Genomic DNA, 20,000 nt, shown 5'->3' on the forward strand with positions numbered 1-20,000 from the left:
TCTGTTTTTTTTTTTTTTTTTTTTTTTTTGAGAGGGAGAGAGAGCACAAGTTGGGATAAAGCAGAGAGAGAGGGAGACAGAATCTGAAGCAGGCTCCAGGCTCCAAGCTGTCAGCACAGAGCTCGATTTGGGACTCAAACCCATGGACTGCATGATCATGACCTCAGCTGAAGTCAGCCGCTCAAATGACCTAGCCACCCAGGTGCCCTTCTAGGTTCACTTTTCTAGCAATCACCTTCATTTCTGTAAAACCAAAACTTTATTAAGCAACTACTTGTGCCAAGCACTCATGCTGAACAGTTCCCCATAAACTATTGTATCTTACCTTCGCAGTGGTCCGATGGCCTTTTTAAAAAGGATCATTCCAATAATCAGGGAAGAGCAGTGTGGTTTTTGTTATAATGACAGTGATTTCTCCTTATCAAGATAGGTTCTAAAATAGTACACTTATACGACTTTTACTCTCTTTCCTTCCAAGAAAGGATAAATGCTATTTATGAGCAGCTCAGTTTAATAATATCAGATGAGCAGAATTCTATTTTTTAAAAAGTTAGATCTGAACCAGAGAAGTTGAAGACTGAAGGCCCTTTGAGACAGTGCAACACAAGAGCAAGTCCAAAGGGTGTTCCATGCATCTTAAAATTGAAATTTAAATTTGGCCAATCAGAACTCAAAGTTAGTATCACTGTTGATCCTATAAAGAGAGATGTTTCTAATTAGCTAACTTTAAAGCCCTATCTTCATCACTTGGAGCATTCTTGTGCACATCTGCATTGCAGGAGTAACTGGATTACCTCCATGGGGTGTGTGTGTGTGTGTGTGTGTGTGTGTGTGTGTTTAAAGCAATGCTATAACTCTATCCAAATGCGATTCAGCACTGCTTTAAAGTTTAGAAGCAAATGTGTACTTAGTAACATAGTTTAAAAACTGGAACCTCCTTCTACCTTCTATGTTCCTCCGTTGTAAATTGGGCTTGTTTGTGGAGGACAGCCATTTCCAGTGCTGTGACACATACATCCCAGAACTTCCTCCCCTCGCTTCCATCTGACCTAAATGAGCACCAGAGCCAGGGCCCCTCATATGGTTTTGCTTCCTCTGACAATGACATCAGTATCTTTCCATTTGCTCTATTTTTATAAAATTCTGCCCAGAATGAGTGGCGATGCCAGTAAAGGAAACTGAGTCCTAGGAGTAATTTTTCATTAGAGTAAATGAAGGGATATGATAAACAAAACCTGATGTGACAACACAGCACAAAGCTGTGATACAAAATGTTTGATTCTATTCCTGTGAATGTTTTCTACTGTTTTATTATGCCTTTCGCATGTCTTGTGTGTATATATACTGATCGGTGGAGACATAATTCGTGTTTGGATATTTATTTCCATCAATGAATGACCAGATGGTTCTTGCCTCTGTTGGAAGAGAACCATTTTCCCTTTTCAGGAACTGAGGGACATTTGTATAAGAAACTATATAGGATGACCGACTCTAGCCCGAGTGAGAAACACGCAGCTGCCTTTCTCTACTCTGTGAAGTTGGCCAAGGCTCACACATGCCTTTATTCTTATTTTCTTTCCTAATTGAAATAGTTCGGGGATTCTACTGACCAAAGTAACACATGCTCATCGTCAAAAACTGTGGCGATACAGACAAAAATAAAGAGGACGAATGCTTATAAGTTGATTTTTACTACCCATAACTAGCCACGTGGAGATTTAATCACGGTGATGAGGATACAAAACTGAAGTTTATTTGAGTGCATACTCTATGCTGAACACTGTGCTAAATGCTATACACAAATTAGTTTATTGAGTTCTCCCACACCCCACTGATGTAGGTAATGGTATTAACCTCCTTTTGTAGCTGAGGACATTGAAGCTCAGAGATGTGAAATGAATGAGCTGAATCACACAGCTAGTAGCTGCCTTTATTGAGCCTGGATCGCCTGCTAGCTCCATCGATTGCTAAGAGTTAGCTGATTAACTCTTCATCTGTTGTATAGGTTTCCAATATTCTTTTCACTTTTGCATGTTACCCTTCATATCTATGAAGTTTTTGATACATTAAAACATTTTATTTTTACACAGACAAACCTATTCTTTACTTTTATGGTTTCTACCTTTAGTGTCACGTTTAAGAAAAACCTTTCCTATTCCTAAAGTATAGCATGAAAGGGAAAGAAAAAAAAAAGAAAGAAAGAAATGCTAACAGTACCAGAAGAAAATAATCACAAGCCAGAAAGCCAAGGTGCCGAAGTTGTCACCAACTTCGAAGAGAAAGGAGAGCTGAGATGTGTCTGAAGGCAGTGGCAAAGGAGGAGAATGAACTGTTCCCTTATTATATCCATCAAGGGCAACCTGTTCAATAAACCAAGTACATGGACTTCCATTCTTGCCTCCTATCCTCCCCTTCAAGGTCATACCGCAGGCTCTGGATGAAGAGGAAGGACTAGAGGAAAAGAGACAAGGGCTTGTACACAGCCAGGGCTCTTGGAGGGTCTCTTGCGAGTGTGTCAGATGCCTTCTGTCAGCAGTAGGCAATGCCAGCTCTTTTGTGTGGTGCAGAGGTACGTTCTTTTGAGACACTCCTGGGAAGACCTCACACAGAGGTCCTCCCTAGCATGAGCGAAACCCTCTCGGAGTGACCTCTAATCACTTCCTTCTCTCAGATCCTGCCCCAAGGACACCCAAGGGGTGTCCTCCTTGCCTGAAGTCAACCTTCTTGAGCATAGTCCTTTCAATATGGGGCATGTAAGACTCCCCTCCACAAGGGCCGCAGGGTGAGGGTGGGAGGGAATCAAGAGTGCTTTCCCTTTCAAATGGAAGAAATGGAGGCTGCTTCCATTGCTGCCCTTTCTCCTTGCCCTGCCATGTGGACAACCTCAGTTAGCCCCCTACCTTCAGAATGTTGAAGCCAAGGCTATTCTCAGGATCTATGCCCTATATTTTAGGGGAGAATGCAGTCGGTACTCCCAAGAACACTTCTGAGCTCTGTTCTAGGAGCAGGAGGAGAGGGCAGGTTTTTGAGTTTCAGCAGCTTGGCAGTCATCCAGTTTGGGGAAAGAGATGCCAGCCTGCCCTTCTGGCACACATCCCAAATCTCTACAAGAGGTTCCCATAGAGCCCATCTTCTCCTGTGAATTTCCTCCTTGGATTTAGGCTGTGAGAGAGTGATGTGTAACAGTCACGGGGCCAATATTTCTACCTTTAGCAAGCCCTGCAGAGATGTGTTTTAGCCTTTGTTCATCTTAATTCTCAGGGTTAGGACCTCAGCTGAAATCCCAGGATAGTAGGAAAATCCCATTTTACATCATATGCTGTAGAGTTATTTTGTATTATGAATGTATCACACGATAAAAAGTTTCTAATTTTTTTCCCAAAATGCATCATTAGTTATCACAGATATTTTCTCATTCATTTGTTACTTTTTTAATACTGACCCACACCATCAATAAATTCATATTCATTTCTTCTAGAGGTATAACTCTATTACAATAAAATGAAAAAATTATATCAGAGGAGTGCTCTGTGTTGCAAAACCATTTCTGTGTCACAGTGTATAGTCCTTCGAAGCAGTATTTTGTTGATCATGGTGACAACAAATTCAATATATCTAATAATACTGCATAGCAGGTCTTCATTCTCTTTCCTGTTGATGTGACAGTCACTCTTTAATGAAACCTTATTTTGTATACTATTTGCATTGTAGATCAGGAATGAAGAGCTGAGTTTGCTTAAGCAAGAGCTGAGCTGTTTATACTTTTTATATTCTTCTATCAAGAAATAATTACCCTTCAACCAACCTTACCTCTTTCTACTTCACATATGCAAACCACACATACTCAATAAATAAATAAATAAATAAATAAATAAAGCATACTCAAACACCCAAACCACGCATCAGTATACAGAAACAATCAGGACCCAGAAAGGCATAAAATAGTGTATGCATAACCCTTTCCACTTCCGTGTACCAAGGCAGTCATTCATTCAGCAAGTACCTATTGAACATCTACTGTGGGCCATAAACCTGTGAGACAGTAGAGTTGATTATGCTCATTTATTTACTACAGAGAGTAAAGAATAAGATTTGTTTTAACTCCAGTTCTATAAAATCAAAATGTTATTTCTGGCTTAACAAAGATAATATCATAGTAAGACTTTCGTATCTCTTGGTTTGTTGTCTATAGCTCTCTACTGGAATACATCTATACACATGGGTTGGTTTTAAGTGGCCTTCGGCAGATTGCTGCAAGTCCATCTGGCTGTTTGCTCTCTCTACTCACAAACTTACATTCAATTTTACAATAATCTGGCTTTTCACACCCTTAGAACTTCGTTATACCCTGGCATATATTATTGAAATGTTGGATGTGTATACATTATGGCATGTACTGAGTTCAGGTGGTATATGCAATATTTTAACGTAGCCCATGCTAACAAGATTCAGACTCAAGACAGCTAAATTATGGATTAAGTACATTTTTAAAATTACATGATATTAACATTTATGGTTAAAAGTATATAAATTTCCACTCATATCCAATTTAGTAATAAAAGATATTTGCATCTCTCTGTGTTTATGACTCACAATGATACAAACTATGAATGTGTATATTTGCTACTGAAAACATTTGCTCCTATTCAAGAACCCACTGTTCAAAGAAAGGCTATTTTAAGGCTATTTTAAGGTGGAAAGTAAGCAACTTTCTGCAAAATGGGGCCCTTGGGTACCTCACTTGGTTAAGCATTCAGCTCTTGATTGCAACTCAAGTCATGATCTCACAGTTTGTGGGATCAAGCCCCATGTCGGGCTCTATACTGACAGCATGGAATTTGCTTCGGATTCTCTCTCTCTCTCTCTCTGTCTCTCTCTTCCTCTCTCTCAAAATAAATAAACTTAATAAACAGCTTTTCTGCAAATAATGTTGAACCTGAAAATAATGGATTGTTGGGATCTTGAAACAACCAACATACTATCTCTTCAAAAAGCTTGGAAAAGGAAAACTCAATCACGTGTTAAAAATGTCTGATTTTTCTTCTGCTTGTTTTTCTTAAGACAGCAGAGCTTTCAATTTGACTGGGAACTCCATAAATACCTGCTGATTGCCTAAGAGTTTAAGAAAATGTTTTAGAGTTTCAAAAATTGTTAAGATTTTAAGGAAGGACAAAACTTAGGTATGAATCTCTCTCTATGACCTTCCTTTGGTGAATCTGTAGCCTTTCCAGGCATAATGATGGATACCTACATGTGTCATCTCCTCAAAACCTTTATGATGTTTCCTGTTCAATATCTCTTACAGTTTAGCAAGTCAGAAACTGGCTATGACAACCTACTGTGGGTTTAGGCCCTTAAGAATTTCAGATACTGAAACTTCTGTACAGAAAAGATGAAGTAAGTTTTTAAAACAATTAGCATAAAAATAAATTTATAACACAAGAAATAAAAGATACTATGAAAATTAATGCATATTTTAAAGGACTAAGTAGAATTTTTATATATTCATTTAAATGAACTCCATGGATAAGTTAAGTATTAGACATGTGTGGAGAGAGAATTAGTGACCTAGAAGCTAGATATTAAAAAATAAAAGAATAAGAATCCAGCGTGTGTCTAATGGGACTTCCAGAAGGAAAAATTAGAAATAGCATTAGAGGCAGAATTCAAAGAGATTTGGGCAAGAAATTTCCAGAGATTATTAAAGTCATGAATTCTCAACCTAATATATATATATATATTCAGTTTTAAAAGGTCAGAGAGTACAAAGAAGTCTGTAAAACAAAGCAAAATACCTTTCCCCAGTCCTCCCTCCCCCTCCCCTAAACTCTTCCCCACCATAGAGTCTACCACTGACAAAATGTTTAAATGTTCTTCTCTTGCTATTTTTTTTTTATTTTTAAAATAGATATTATCTATCAACCTCCTAAGAGTAGAAATGATTTAGTTAGCTCTCTTACCATATGGGTATGCATGTGTATGTGCAAGCATGCACTTTCCCTCACTTTATCCTTCCAATGTGGCTATATCTCAACTTTTGATTAAGTAAATATTCTGTGTTTATAGCATTATTGCTATGTAAAATATGTTCGCAGCTGAGCATTGTTGTATTCTGTTTTTACGTTTTTTTTTTTCCCCTTGAACAACTCTTTACCTTTTTCCTGGGGCTAATTATTACTTTGGGCTTATCTTCTTGGTTTCTGTGTCACTATCAGAAACTCGTTCCTGAGCTTTGTCGCTGTTGCTAAGTCATCAGTTTGATATGGTCAGTCACATCAGAAAGCCTATCATTTCCATTTTTATTCTTGGATACCTCCTTCCTGGATAACTCCATTTTTACCCTCCCCCGTCCTCTCCATTCCTTCTAGTTGCTTTCTGGGCCCTTGAATCAACTATTTACTGGATCCCATGTCTCTCCTTTGTTTTTTACATTCTTATCCTAGTGTGGTGTATCTACCTGTAAGGTATGTACATGGGAGCTAAAATTTCTTAGGATCTTGCATGCCTGAAAATGATCTGTCTCATATTTGATTGATATTTGACTAAATTTTGAGCTCTCATTGAAAATCATTTTCCTCTTAAGTTTGAGGTAACGTTCTATTGTTTTTTACTTTTTGAACTTCCTGTTGAGAACTCCCATTCTAGTCTATTTCTGATTCCTTGCATGTGACTTCCTGTTTGCTCTTCCAAAAGGTGTTAGATTTTCTTTTTCACACCTGGTGTTCTGAAATTCCATAATCCTGCTTGGATTGGATTTTTGTTCCCTGCTTATGCTGGTCACTCATTCCTTTCAACACTAAGGATTGTCTTATGTTTTTCCTTTGATTTTCTCCCCCACGATTTTCTCCAATTCCTTTCTTCAGCTCCTGTTTGCCTATATTGAACCTTAGATGGACCTGGTTTTGTTTTCTCTTCTCATACTCTGTTCTTTTCATTTTTGTTTTTCTGCTGTCTGTAACATTTTCTCAACTTTATCTTCTAGTTCTTCCAATGATTTTTTTTTAGTTATGATATTTTTATTTGCAAGCACTCTTTTCTGTTCCTAAATGTTCTTTCTTACTCTATTTTTCTCACCATGAATGCAAAATCTTATTTTATCATTGTGGATATGATAGGATTTTTTTAAAGTTCTCATTTACTCTTCCCTCTGTCTCAGTGTCTTTCAAGCTCCTTTTCTATACTGGTTTGCTTTGTCATATTTATTTGATGTTACTAGTTTTCTTCAAATGTCTGATAGTCCCTGGCTCTCCATTCAGATTTGAGAGTGAGACTGTTGGTGGGAATGTAAACTGGTGCAGCCCCTCTGGAAAACAGTGTGGAGGTTCCTCAGGAAACTAACAATAGAACTCCCCTATGACCCAGCAATAGCACTGCTAGGAATTTACCCAAGGGATACAGAAATGCTGAGGCATAGGAGCACATGTACCCCAATGTTCGTAGCAGCACTCTCAACAATAGCTGAAACACGGGAAGAGCCTAAGTGTCCATCCATGGACGAATGGATCAAGAAGATGTGGTTTATCTATACCATGGAATACTACATGGCAATGAGAAAGAATGAAATCTGGCCATGTGTAGCAACATGGATGGACCTTGAGGGTGTTATGCTGAGTGAAATAAGTCAGGCAGAGAAGGACAAATATCATATGTTTGCACGTATAGGAGGATTAGGAGGAACTTGACGGAGGAACAAGGGGGAGAAGAAGGGGGGAAATGGTGGGGGAAAGGGAGAGAGGCAAACCATGAGAGACTCTTGAATGCTGACAGAAACTGAGGACTGATGGATGTGGGGAGGAGGGGGGGATGGGCATGGAGGAGGGCACTCATGGGGATGAGCACTGGGTGTTATGTGGAAACTAATTTGACAATAAACTATTTGTAAAAAAATAAAATAAAACCCCAAAACACTAAAAAAAAAAAAAAAAAGATTTGAGAGTGAGAATCTGAAAGATGCTTAGAATTTCAGAGACAAGGCTTGTGGATTAGTGACCTTTTTCATAGAATGAGCAAACAAGAAATTCATTTGTGGCGTCCCCACATGTCATTGCCGACAGGTCATTCCAGTTAGTTTTTAGAGAAAGCCTCCTCCAATTGCCTGGATGAGGAATCTCTTACTGTCTGAGAGCCAAATGGTTAGGGAAGGGCACTGGAGAGGAGTGGCCATACTTTCACTTAACTTCCTTCACCCTTGCCTTTAGCTTTACTGAGCCCCTCAAGTGAGGAAGCCACCTTTCTGCTGTTGAGGCAGAGGGTGGGAGGTGGGGAGAGAGGAGAGACCAGAGGCAGATGCCTGGCTGCACTGGGCTCGGGAAGGTTGTCATATCCGAGGGGTGTGTGCTCACTTCATACAGAATTGCTACCAGTTCTGTTTCCAGTTCTGCTCGGCATCTGCACCTCCCTAGGTACCTGCTATGTCCGATACCTGAGCCTTTGGCATTTCTCTGCCACAAATGAGCTGCTGCTTCTTGGCTAACATCACGTGCACAAACAAAATCATCTGCACGCAGACATGTTCTGCTTCCTCCTCTTTGCTCAAACACCACTCATTCCTGTGCTTTCCACCCTCTGAAATTTAGTTGCCATTTCTTTCCTGTGGTCATCTTTCTCAATGTTCCTCTTTGTCCCTGAAAGTCTATGCTGTTTTTAAAAATCCCCATACCATTATTTTAGTGGCGATTCAAAAGGCAAGAGGGATTTAAAATTGGTGTTTGGTCTGCCATGCTGTCCCCTATCCATTCTTCACACCGCAGCCGAGTGTTTATTTAGCCCCAGTCTGCCTGTAAACTTCTCAAATGGCCCAAAACTACTTCCCTTATATTTTGAAGGCAGAAAAGCCCTCAACTGGTTATACCTTGGACCTCATTTGTGTTCCTCCCCTCCCCCAACTTCATTCCTATTCACACCCAGTTGACACTCCAGGCATTTTTTTTTTTTTTTTGCTTTTTACATCTGGACTATGTTTTCCCTCCAGGCCCTTTGCACATGCTATAACTCTTAGCACAGCCCATAACTGGCTAACTTCAAGTTACCACTGCAGCCCCAACTGAAAGATCCCTTTCTCTAGAGAACCTTCCTTGGCACCAGCCCTGCCTCCAGGACTGGATTCCCAACATCCTAACACTTACTCTTCCCTGATCAGAGCACCTACCCCGTAGTGTGTTTCACGAGGGCAACTTGGCCCTTTGCTCGGCACGGAGTGGGCAATCCAGTGTTTGTGGAATGGTGACTGAATGGATTTTTCTCTGAACGTTTTTCACTCAGTATTTAAGGCCTTTCTTTACCTTCAAGCCTTGATCATATTCTAGTAATAACCTAACATTTACCCATCTGTTATATTTTTACCCCTGTTTTCCAAACTTTCCATATCAGAAGGTGGAGAAAACCTGAAGTAAGTGGAAGTGTTTGTCCACTCACTCCGTATACTTGAAGGCTTTATTTCAAAGGTAATAGTAACAAAACTGTGTCTTCCAATAATACCAACTGAGAATAAAGTCAGGTTCTGTGGCTTAACAATGAGGCAGCAATAGAATCAGGACTTGAAGTGAATCAGTGCTTAGTGCCATAGCATTTAACATGGTAGCAGAAAAAAAAAAAAAGCGGGTTATGCTATAAGTTAGATTTGCTGGTGATTTTGATTTATTCAGATTGTGGATGGGCAAATGAAAAAGGGGGAAAAAAAGGACTGGATTTTTTTGATGCCCATCTGTTCATGCTTCAGAGACCTGGAAACTGATGTTTTAAATTTCCTGGTTTTACTTTCTTGGTTTGTGCAGCTTTAAGAAGGGAAAAGATGGAAACTCTCAGTTAGAAAAATGAAAAGAATAAAAGGGAAGACAAGGAAAAGTGAAAGGTAGGCAAAAAGTACCAAAGGAAACAAATAATAGAATAGGAGGAATATATTTGTTTGATTTATAACATTAGGCCTTTTTGTAATTCATGTGCCTCTAGGCATGAGTACAAATCTTTGATTAGTATACAAATGAAAATAAGGAGACGTATTAAAATGCTTGTCTTACATGGATGCTAAAGTCTAACTGGTAAGAGTTAACAAGAAAAACATATCTTTAAAAAAGCATCAGTGTGGTTCAGAAAGTAGGCTTAACTATGAAATTACGGTGGAGGTGGAGACCAGAATTTTTAAATACTGAGTATCTTTTTAGTAACAATGACTACGTAATGATAATCTTCACCATTATTACCAGTAATTGAAAAAAAAAAAAATGTGTTCACTGAGCTCTTACTCTGTCCAAGCGATATGGAAAACCTTATTCTGCAAGGCAGCATTAATATTACCCCCATTTGACAGATGAGGTGACTGATCCTTAAAGAAAAAGCTCTTTCCCCAGGTCAGCAAGTAAGTGGCAGAGCCCTGAATTCGAAACCATAACAATGTGCCTAGAGCCCTGCTGACCCAGTATGCCATCTTGCCCATGAATAGGGACTAGAACATCAACTCAGTAGATTTGATAAGATGTGCGGTCCTCATTCTTCTATGAGAAATCTCCCACTGGCAGTTGAGAAAACCCGGGTGTAGAAAGGTTAAGTGACTTTATTCACAGCCAAACAAATTTTTAGGAAAAATGTCTTTCCTAACACTCCGTTCTCTATTCTTTTTTCTCATTCTTAATCAACAAGTAACATTTTGTGCCACACAGTAAAATTCACAAACATTTTCTCTTCTTTGTCCTCCAGATTCTTTCTTTTATCGGTTTTGATCGTCAGCTCTCTCTTCTCTGACAGCATTCTCTTGTTGTCACTGTCTGTCAACATAAACACAGTGCCTCCTACCCCATTAATTCCCTGATACTCTGTTCAGGAAATTTCGCACATCAGTGTTGACCCTTTCTCCTTCTTTCCGCAGCGGTCTCCGTTTGGATTGGTCAGCTCAAGCTGCCGTAACAAAACACCGTGGACTGGGTGGTTTAAAGAACAGACATGTATTTTCTCACAATTCTGGCAGCTGGACACCTGAGATCAGGGCGCCCGTATGGTTGGTTTTGAGTGGGGCTCTCTTCCTGGCTTGCAGATGGCTGCCTTCTGGCTGTGTCCTCACACGTGGTGGTAGAAGGGAGGACAGGAAGAAGATAGAGAATGAGAGATCTCTTCTGCCTCGTTTAAGGCCACACCCCTACCATATTAGGGCCCAATCTTTATGACTTCATTTAACCCTTGTTACCACCGAAAGACTCTTATCTCCCATCACATTAGAGGTCACGGCTTCAACATACGAATTTTGAGGGAACGCCATTCAGTCCATGGCACCAGGAAAATGATATCATGCTCAAAAAGAAGAGTCTCCAGCTGGAAACGCTTCCTAAGGGGAATTCTAAACATTTATTTAGGAAGGAGAAAGTGATCCTTTTATAATGTCAACACCTTTTCCCATCCTGCTTTCAACTATTAAATAACGGCTTTTCAAAAAATAATCATGGGATAAAACACATGATTAGACACAATTTTTTAGAGTTTCCTTCAATGCTTTCTTGATGCTACAGAAGACATGGGATTCCCAGAGTAGTGAGAATAGTTACTTGCCAACAAAGGATAGCCTCGCAAAGCTGCTTGCTTTGAGTCTGTGTGTATGGGAAATGGCTACTTCCTCTTGCATGAAAGAGGTTACATCAGATCCACATTTGGGAACCTTTTCATTTTTTATAAACTATCATTAAATTAAGTAAGGTGAAAGGATAGGAGATATTGAAATTTTGCTTCTTGAGTTATTAATGAAACAAATAATGAGCAAGTTACTGAGTTTGAATTTAAAAGTTAGATTATTTTAATAATAGAATCAGTACGTTTAGTTTAAAGGTGATATGGATAATTTACACTTTCAGGGGCTAAGAGACTAAACTAAGTGAGTTACTACATACGCACTAAGGGTTTTGTAATTACAGATATAACATAGGAGGAGCCTAAATATTTGTTGAGTGAATATTTGTTGATGGATTGCAGTTTCTCATTCACTGACTAACTGGGAAATTTGGTGTTACCCAAAATGGCCTTAGGGCTCACTCCTTAAGTATGGGTGTTAACCTGAATGAGCAAAGATGTGGGAAGTTGACTTACCTGTGCTCCTCTACACATCACAGTTCGCTTTTAATCCTTTCAAGAAATTTGCAGAAACAGATACTATCCCATTTTACATATTAGAAAATGAAAGTTCAGAGAAATTAAGTGATTTGAATACATTCACAAGCACAGGAAGTGCGTGTGTAGTGATACAACCTGGATTATCCTTAACTCAACATGCCCGTTGCTTGAGTGGACTGACTTACTCTGCTACACAGTGATTTCTCTCCACCTGCCCTCCCCAAATAATCTTTTGCATGGGCTCACTATGGTATTTGAAATGATTCCATTTGTGGTAAGTTCCCTTGAGTTAAGGTACTTGCCCCCTTTGAAGGGTGCAACACACCGAGTGTGAAAGGTGACTAACACATTGTGGGAGGAAGTTTAAGGTTGGCTTCCAAAAAGACCAACAGTGGAGAGCCAGGCAGGATTCAGGGCTAGATCCAAAGTGGGGCTTAGTTCTAACATATAGGTTACAAAGAGACATATGGTAAGTGTGGGGGGTGGCGGAAGAACCCAGGCAATCAGAAAGTATTATGAAGATCTTAGGGAATTACTTGTCAGTGAGCGGAGAATGCTTGAAATGGAGGTAGAAAAATAAAGATGCCCTGTTTTCAGTTTAGCCTACAGTCCTACCTACCTATGTAGAATCGCTCTAGGAAAGCTTGTGTGAACTAGAGGGTTTTATTGTTCTAAGAGAGCTCTTTTTGGGGTGTAGAGATCATGAGAAGAAAGCTTACACACAAAAGTGGCTCTGAATTTGATAAACATTTGTTCTGTCAACATGCAAGGTAGCTTTTCTTCTTCTCATACATTTACAAGGACCTTAACTTTTCTGTGAGAACAATGTATTTATTCTCAAGGGATTTTGTAAAATTGCACAAGACAAACTGCTTTTAGTGGTAGGCAGTTAAATTAGCAATATATACAATCTAAAACACTTTGAAATCAAGAGAGACTGGGGACTTGAGAAATAACTGTTTACGTTAAATAATACTAACACATGAGCTGTGTTGTCAGAGGAGATCGTGTAAACAAATGGTAGTGAGGTATGTGAAAGTGTTAGATTATCAGAAATGATTCTTAGAAGTCGTGATGGGAAATAAAAATAAAAGCAATAGGTTCATGAGCACAGGTCCACCTTTTCCTGCGAGAGCCATACGTCCCAGCTCTTTGAAGGACAGCCATCAAAAAATGATGAACCTTAAATAGGGGAGGAAGCTGCAGTGTGTCTTTTGGGCAGCCTATAAGAGAAGGTGCTGTCATCATTAAGAGTGTCATCTCTGGGTCCAGGCATGGCTAATGAGGCCAGTCTGATAACCACAAATTTGCTTTCAGTCTCAGCATGCATTTCTCAGACTAATAAGTAGGGTTTGCTTGTTAATTTTAACTGCAGCTAGTTCTCTGGATTCTTTTTTTTTTTCTATCTTGTCACAAAACAGATTCTTCATAGTTTAAGTAAGTCTCTCTTTCCCAGTGCCAGTGCCCCCTCACAGGCTGCTGTCAATATTTCATGTTGACTTTGCAAGTTTACACCACGGGAGATGAAATTTGGTTCGGGCACCAAACCCTGAACATCTAAACAACATGGCTTCACCAGCCACGGCTGCGTTGGATGGCTCTTCCCCCAAAGCGTCTGTGCTATGTGCATGTGGACTGTGATGGACTCATCTGTGATTTGAATTTGTTCATATTTTGTTCCGCCAGGAGTTTCTTATTGAAACAGCCTTCATAGACATGTGCCATCTATTTTATGAGTATTAGCCCTTAGCCATCTCCAGGAAAGAACAGGCATCCTACAACCAACCAACCAAGCATAAGTCTGTCTTTCTGTTTAATGCTGCGGTCTCCAAACATCTAGTTTTAATTATGATGGATTTTCTTGCTTGTGATTCCTTTATTTAGTGAAGATAGTGTGGCAAGAGACACAGGGGGGTATATGTGTACACATGAGAATGCTAGACCAAGATTTTTACTTTTATACTTTATAGTTTTATATAAATCTGCTTACCATATAAGTGATATATTGGACACATGTGGGCTAGCATGATTCTTTAATTATCTTCGATATTTGCTTGTGTGGCTAAATTCTAAAAATGTTAATTTTGTAATTAATTTCCAGCACATTGTTTGGAAACAGTAAATAGTTTTTGTTCTAAATCACCCAAGAACTTAGATCACTAAACTGCCTGGATGTGTCTTCCCAGTTGGTTTTGGAAAAGTTATTTATCTTTGATTCCTATTTCCTTTCTCCTCAATTCTCAGTATGGTTTATATCCAAGAATCCACAGAAATTGCTGTGATAAAATCAAATGATATTTTTTTCCGCTATCATCCATATTAGCCTTGAACCATATCTCCTGTCACTTTTTTCAGTTTCTCCTCATCTCTTTCACACTTCCTTTGTCTGCTGTTATGTGGCTTGGTGTATGGTCTTTGGTTTGAATTTCATCATTTTCTCTTGTGAGTGAACTTCCGCACTCCCTCTGCCATCCATGCTGTATAAATATGCACGCCCATCTTCTCAGTCTCTGGCTGTGCATCTCCTAGGGTCTCAAGTAGTGTTTCTCAGAATATCCTTTGTTACACAGTAAGTCTTAAGGTGCATCCTTGGGAGTGGGGGAGTCCTTATTTCATGAAGTGTTGAGTTTGAGAAATGATAAACATAATATTCCTATTACGTAATAGGTGCTCAGTAAACATTTTTTGAATAAACAAAAGAATGAATGAGTGAACATATACTAGCATGTACTTTGGGAAGTTCTTGAGTGAAGAAATACTTAGCTCTGTTTAACCCAGCATTTATTTACCAAATGTGTTTTCTCACAAAACCTGCTCTAGTATTTCATAAAACACACCTTGTGAAAACTCCAGCCTAATGATACAACACGGTGGACATACCACTCTCCCTCCCTCGAACCCAAGCTAATGTCCAAAGGAGGTGAGCTTCGTCATCTCCCTCTTCTTCCCTGCCCCGTGGGCGGGCCACTTTCCTTATTACAGTTGCTAAGGCACTCCTCTTTCTGCCTTGGCTTAAACCTGGAATATTTGACCAGTTACGCTGCCTTTCTCTTTAATCGTCTGCTAATTTGCGTCATTTTTCACGTGCTGTCTTCCAAATCTGTTTTGAGAAGCAAGACCGCTGATCATCTCTGTTTTGTGGATTCTTATCTGTGGGTATTTATGAAATTCTGTAGGTTGAACTCACCATATTAAGTACTTTTTATTGAAATCTCTCAAAAGGACATTTTTAAGCAGTGTATTCCACCATGACACACATGTCAGCCACGATATTCTCTTCCACAGCACACGACTTGATTTTCATGTCCTAAGTGTACTTGAGTTGCTTTATTTTCTCACCTTCCTTTTGACTACCTCCCTTAGTCAGCTAAGCATACTCTAGCCTCTCAACTTTAGCAGAAATAAGCTAAGGTACCTAGAGCATTTCCTGCATTTGCCATCAGTCTTAACATCATTTAAAGCTACTCTCAAATCTAGTCTTTCCAGATTGATCTGAATAAGGCCATTCCTGTAGGGCCAGCTCTGAGTTTGTGTGTGTGGACGTGGTCTTTGACCACAGCACCAGCTGTGTCTTTGAACATTGCCCACCATAGTGCTGGGGTTTTGTGGCAATGCCTCTGGAACCATGTTTGCAGACAGAGATGGCGAGGAAGGAAGGGTGATTGTGAGGACAGGAGGCAGGAGGGAGGCTCTACTTCAGTTTCACAGATTAGCTATTGGCTGGGGAAAATGTTTGGGGGAGGGCCCCGTGGCTAATAATAGACTGGAAATGATTACAGTAATCAGAATACTCCTAAAAGTAAAAACAGGTCCTGATAGAGCTGAGAGACTCGGAAACAGGGAAAGACGATCTATGAGGAAGGTGGACAGTAGCACTTCCTTAAGAAAACTTGGGTGATTATTAAAAGGCAGATCTGGCATAAGCTCTAAAACGCAGCCGACTGGTTTTCTTCTGACTCTTTTCTCTCTTTCACTCCTTATCTCAGGACCTTTTCTCTTCTCATTAACACCTCCACCAGAGTTGGAGCTGGGGAAGAGAAAGGAAGTGTTCAGACATGAGCTTATTTGCATAGTCACTCTCTTGAGTTAATGCCAGGACAGCACATTCTGTCCAGTTCAATAGGAAAGCCAGTGTCACCCCATCGGTAAGGTATTATTTTCTTTTTTAGCATAGAACAGTTTATTGCCAAGCTTCTCTTAACTGTACATTACAAATAGAGTCTGATTAAGAATGTTCTGGATGGGTTAATTAGTGTGGTGACTATTATTAAGCAAACTGCTTGTTAGTATTATGCCTATTTGATCTTGGTATTGATGTGAAGTAATTGACCATAGAACTACATTTAGAAAAGCTGGAATAAAGTTTTTTGATTTCTATTATAGCAATAAATTGTTTATATTAAACATGTCTATGAAAATATGAGTTTCATGGCACAGAGAATCAGAATAGACTCTGTGTGGGATGCTAGATGTGGCTTGTTTTGTTTTGTTGTTTTTTAGAAATATGAATACATTTGTCCAGCTTGCTCCCTGACCAGTCCTGTTAGAGCAAAGTAGTAAAAAATTGTTTCAGCTTGCTACTGCAGAGTGTATGCAAAGTAAAATGATTCTAACTTCCCTCACCTTAAAGGACACATTTCCTTTTTGATTTAGCTAGCTGCCTAAATACTTCTCTGAGTAACAATCACCATATACAAACAGACTATCAAAGAAAAATATGGGAAGATATTCTAAGCAAGGACAGCATAGCATGTAGCCACCTTCTTTCAAATACTGGATTATTATCTGTATTATTTATTGGTATTTTGTGCAGTCCTGTTATTAAGTTCCCCTCAGTATAAAATTTCCATGGGGAATTTATTCCGTGAGCTAATACATTATACCATCAGGGAGGGGTTTTTTGAAATTCAGCTTAAATTTTCCCGTTCTTAATTTCATCTCATTACTCTTAGTTATACCCCCTTGTACCCAGCTAAATAATTATTCTCTTCCCTGTGAGACTCCTATTATATACCCCTCTACTTGTCGCTTAACTAGGCTACTCATATTTAGCTCCTTTAATCTGTCCTCATAAATCAATTCTTCCATTGCCTTAATCATTATTATTGCTCTTCTAAGAACTCTCTAATTTTCAAACATATACAGTTACAGGTGCCCCAGATGAAACCAGCTTTTGCACAGCCCTCTGTCCCCACAGACTCGGTGTCTTCCTTCTCTGCACACCATAATCCATAAAAAAGTGGCATCAGTTTGCTGACCACATCATCATAGGCTCATCTTGTCAAACTCCAGACACTCTCAACAGCATTTCCTATGTGTCCCACTTGCATTCAGGATTTTCTCTCTGAATTTCAAAACATTAATAAGCTGAGTTTTTGCTTACGGTCCATATTTATATTCTGCACCTTTTCATGTCCCCACTGACCATCTCCTATCACGGCAGTCATCCACAGCCTGTGTTAGCACGGGTTTCTGTTCATCCTTGCAAACATTTAGGAAGCAGGCTTAGCACCTTGCCCACAGCTAAATTCCGTGTCAGTTACCACTTCCTATTGTTTACAACCCTTTTAATTGGCAATTTTACTCACCTGCTGGCCAATATAAATGGATTTTAAGAATAAGTTGGGTCATGATACTGATTTCTAAGATAAAGTTACATTGTTTCAATGCCTGCTGATACATAGAGATAGAGATAGAGTTTTGTTTTTGGGTGTGTGTGTGTGTGTGTGTGTGTGTGTGTGTGTGAATCCTTCCTGCACCAAATTTGTAATTCTGTTAAAATCCTTTTTAAGCTTGCCTGGCATCCTTTATCTGACATAAACAAATAGGTTTCTTCTGTCGCTTTATTGTTGTTTTCCAGATATGTACAGATGTTCCTTCTCTTGCTATTTGTTTCATTTGTTTAAAAGTTGAGATATTGTCAGGGCCACTGGCTGGCTCAGTTGATGGAGCATGCGACTCTTGATCTCAGGGTTGTGAGTTTGAGCCCCACATTGGGTGTAGAGATTAAAAATACCTTCTTTTTTAAAGTTAAGATATCGTCATCATTTACTTTTTTTTTTTCTCCTTTTGTGGTGATCAGTGGGAACTTTACCATCGGATTTTAGTTCCTTGAATCTCCTCAGTGTTTTTGAATTTGTTTCAGGAATAAGGTTGGTTGGTTCCCATAATACTTCAATAATGTCAGATATGAAACTATGATCTGTATCTGCCCAAGTTTCTTTATTTTTAAATCAAGAATTAATTTATTACTTTAGTAGAGTATACACAAGGAGTTAACACCATTTTTGTGTTTCATCTGTCTATAATCATGTATTTATTCCTTGCAGCATTCTTATATAGAAGGTAATTTATCTCAGAGGGCTTTATGAGACAAGCACAGAAGCGCCCAGACAAGCGTTTCGGTTCTGAAATGTACATGGCACCCTCCAGCCAGAGACCTTGTTTCCAGCCCACAGCAGGCCCCGCCCCGGTCAGCAGTATTGCCCATCAGCCCTTGCCCTCAGAGCCGGTGAACGTCCCCGACTCCTCTCTCCTGTTCTGGTCACTCAGCACACTTCTTATAGTTCCCTTCACCTCTACTCGCCTTGCCCGAAGTCATTGGCCCCGTCTAATGCTCTGGTGACACACCATAGATTCCACACCTGCCACCTGAAACTTTTTTTCCAACGTCACGTTTCCTCTCCTTCTTCCCTCAGCTTTGTAAGAAAGCTTAGTCTATTCCCTTTTATAAGACCTGCTTACTTTCCCCGTGACTGAGAATCCCACATGCTATGCTGCTCTCCTGAAAGTCTTGCAAGACTTTGCTGTTTCTTCAGGATCCAGCTGAAGTGTCCCTAGCAAGTGTCCCCAAGTGAACACCCTAACGACTACCCCTATGTACATGTGCCCTGTTAAGGAAAACTGACCTTGCTTCCCCATTCTCCTCGCAACCTCTCTTTCTTTGCCTCTCCCTCTTTGATGTGCACACTGTAACCTGCAGGCTCATTTCTGCCTACTCTCCACAGGGACTCCCCTTTGAGTAACAAGAGATCCAAAAACCCTCTGTTTTATCTGGTCTCTGTATCTATGGAGCGTTTTATACCCCCCTCTCTCTATGCATTTTTAAGGCTTCTTGATTCCTTCCTTACACATTGTTTTGAGACTCTTAATTCACTTCAGTAGGGTGATACTACTCTCTCAGATTCTGCTTTTACCCTTCCAAATGCTTCTTATTGCTCTCCTTCTATGGTTCTTCTTCCTCACCCACCTCTTAAATGCATATACTCTCCATTTCTTCGCTCACTCAAAAGTCCAAAGAAGGGGTCAAGTCTCAAGATGCACCTCAGGGACTCTGAGAAAGCACTTGTTGTCTGGCCTCAGTCTATCTCTCTACACCTCAGACTCTGGGACTTGGCTCCAGCCTCTTTGGATTGCTTGTCATTCCCTGAAGAATTTATGTTCTTTCACATCCCTTTCCTTTGATCACAACATTCTCTCAGTTCAGAACTTCCCCCTCTCTGCCTTTCAAACTCCTTCAACTAAAACTGCCTGTAAGCCTTTACTGATCGCCCAAGTCAGAATTAATCTCTAGTTCTTTTTAAAAAGTTGGAATGTCCATTCTTTATATGTTCCACCAGAAGTTAGTTGGTCTGTGTGTGTTCTAAGCACTACTGGTTTGTTCCCCAATAGATGGTGCGCTTCTTGATTTCATTTTATTTAGGTACATCTAGCAATAATCAACAGATACCAAACTATATGGCAAAGAATTATGGGAAGATGGGAGAAATGGCACTGAAAAAATATTCAAGGAATATTCAAGGAATAGTCTCAAGGTCAATGTAATAAAAATGTGTATACCAGGTTCCCAGGGATAGAGAACAGTCATGTGAGCAGAAATGGCCAGTATTAAGGAAGTTTCGAGCATTTTT

The 20,000-nt window shown here is 39.7% G+C and overlaps 1 protein-coding gene across 8 annotated transcripts in view; it reads left to right on the forward strand.

Moving 5' to 3' along the window:
* Window positions 1–20,000, forward strand: part of QTMAN (queuosine-tRNA mannosyltransferase) — a 332,000-nt gene that overhangs the window by 215,262 nt on the left and 96,738 nt on the right. The gene's annotated exons all lie outside the window — the stretch shown is intronic.

The sequence above is a fragment of the Crocuta crocuta genome, unplaced genomic scaffold, assembly GCF_008692635.1.
Source record: "Crocuta crocuta isolate KB4526 unplaced genomic scaffold, BGI_CrCroc_1.0 scaffold154, whole genome shotgun sequence".
NCBI lineage: Eukaryota > Metazoa > Chordata > Mammalia > Carnivora > Hyaenidae > Crocuta > Crocuta crocuta.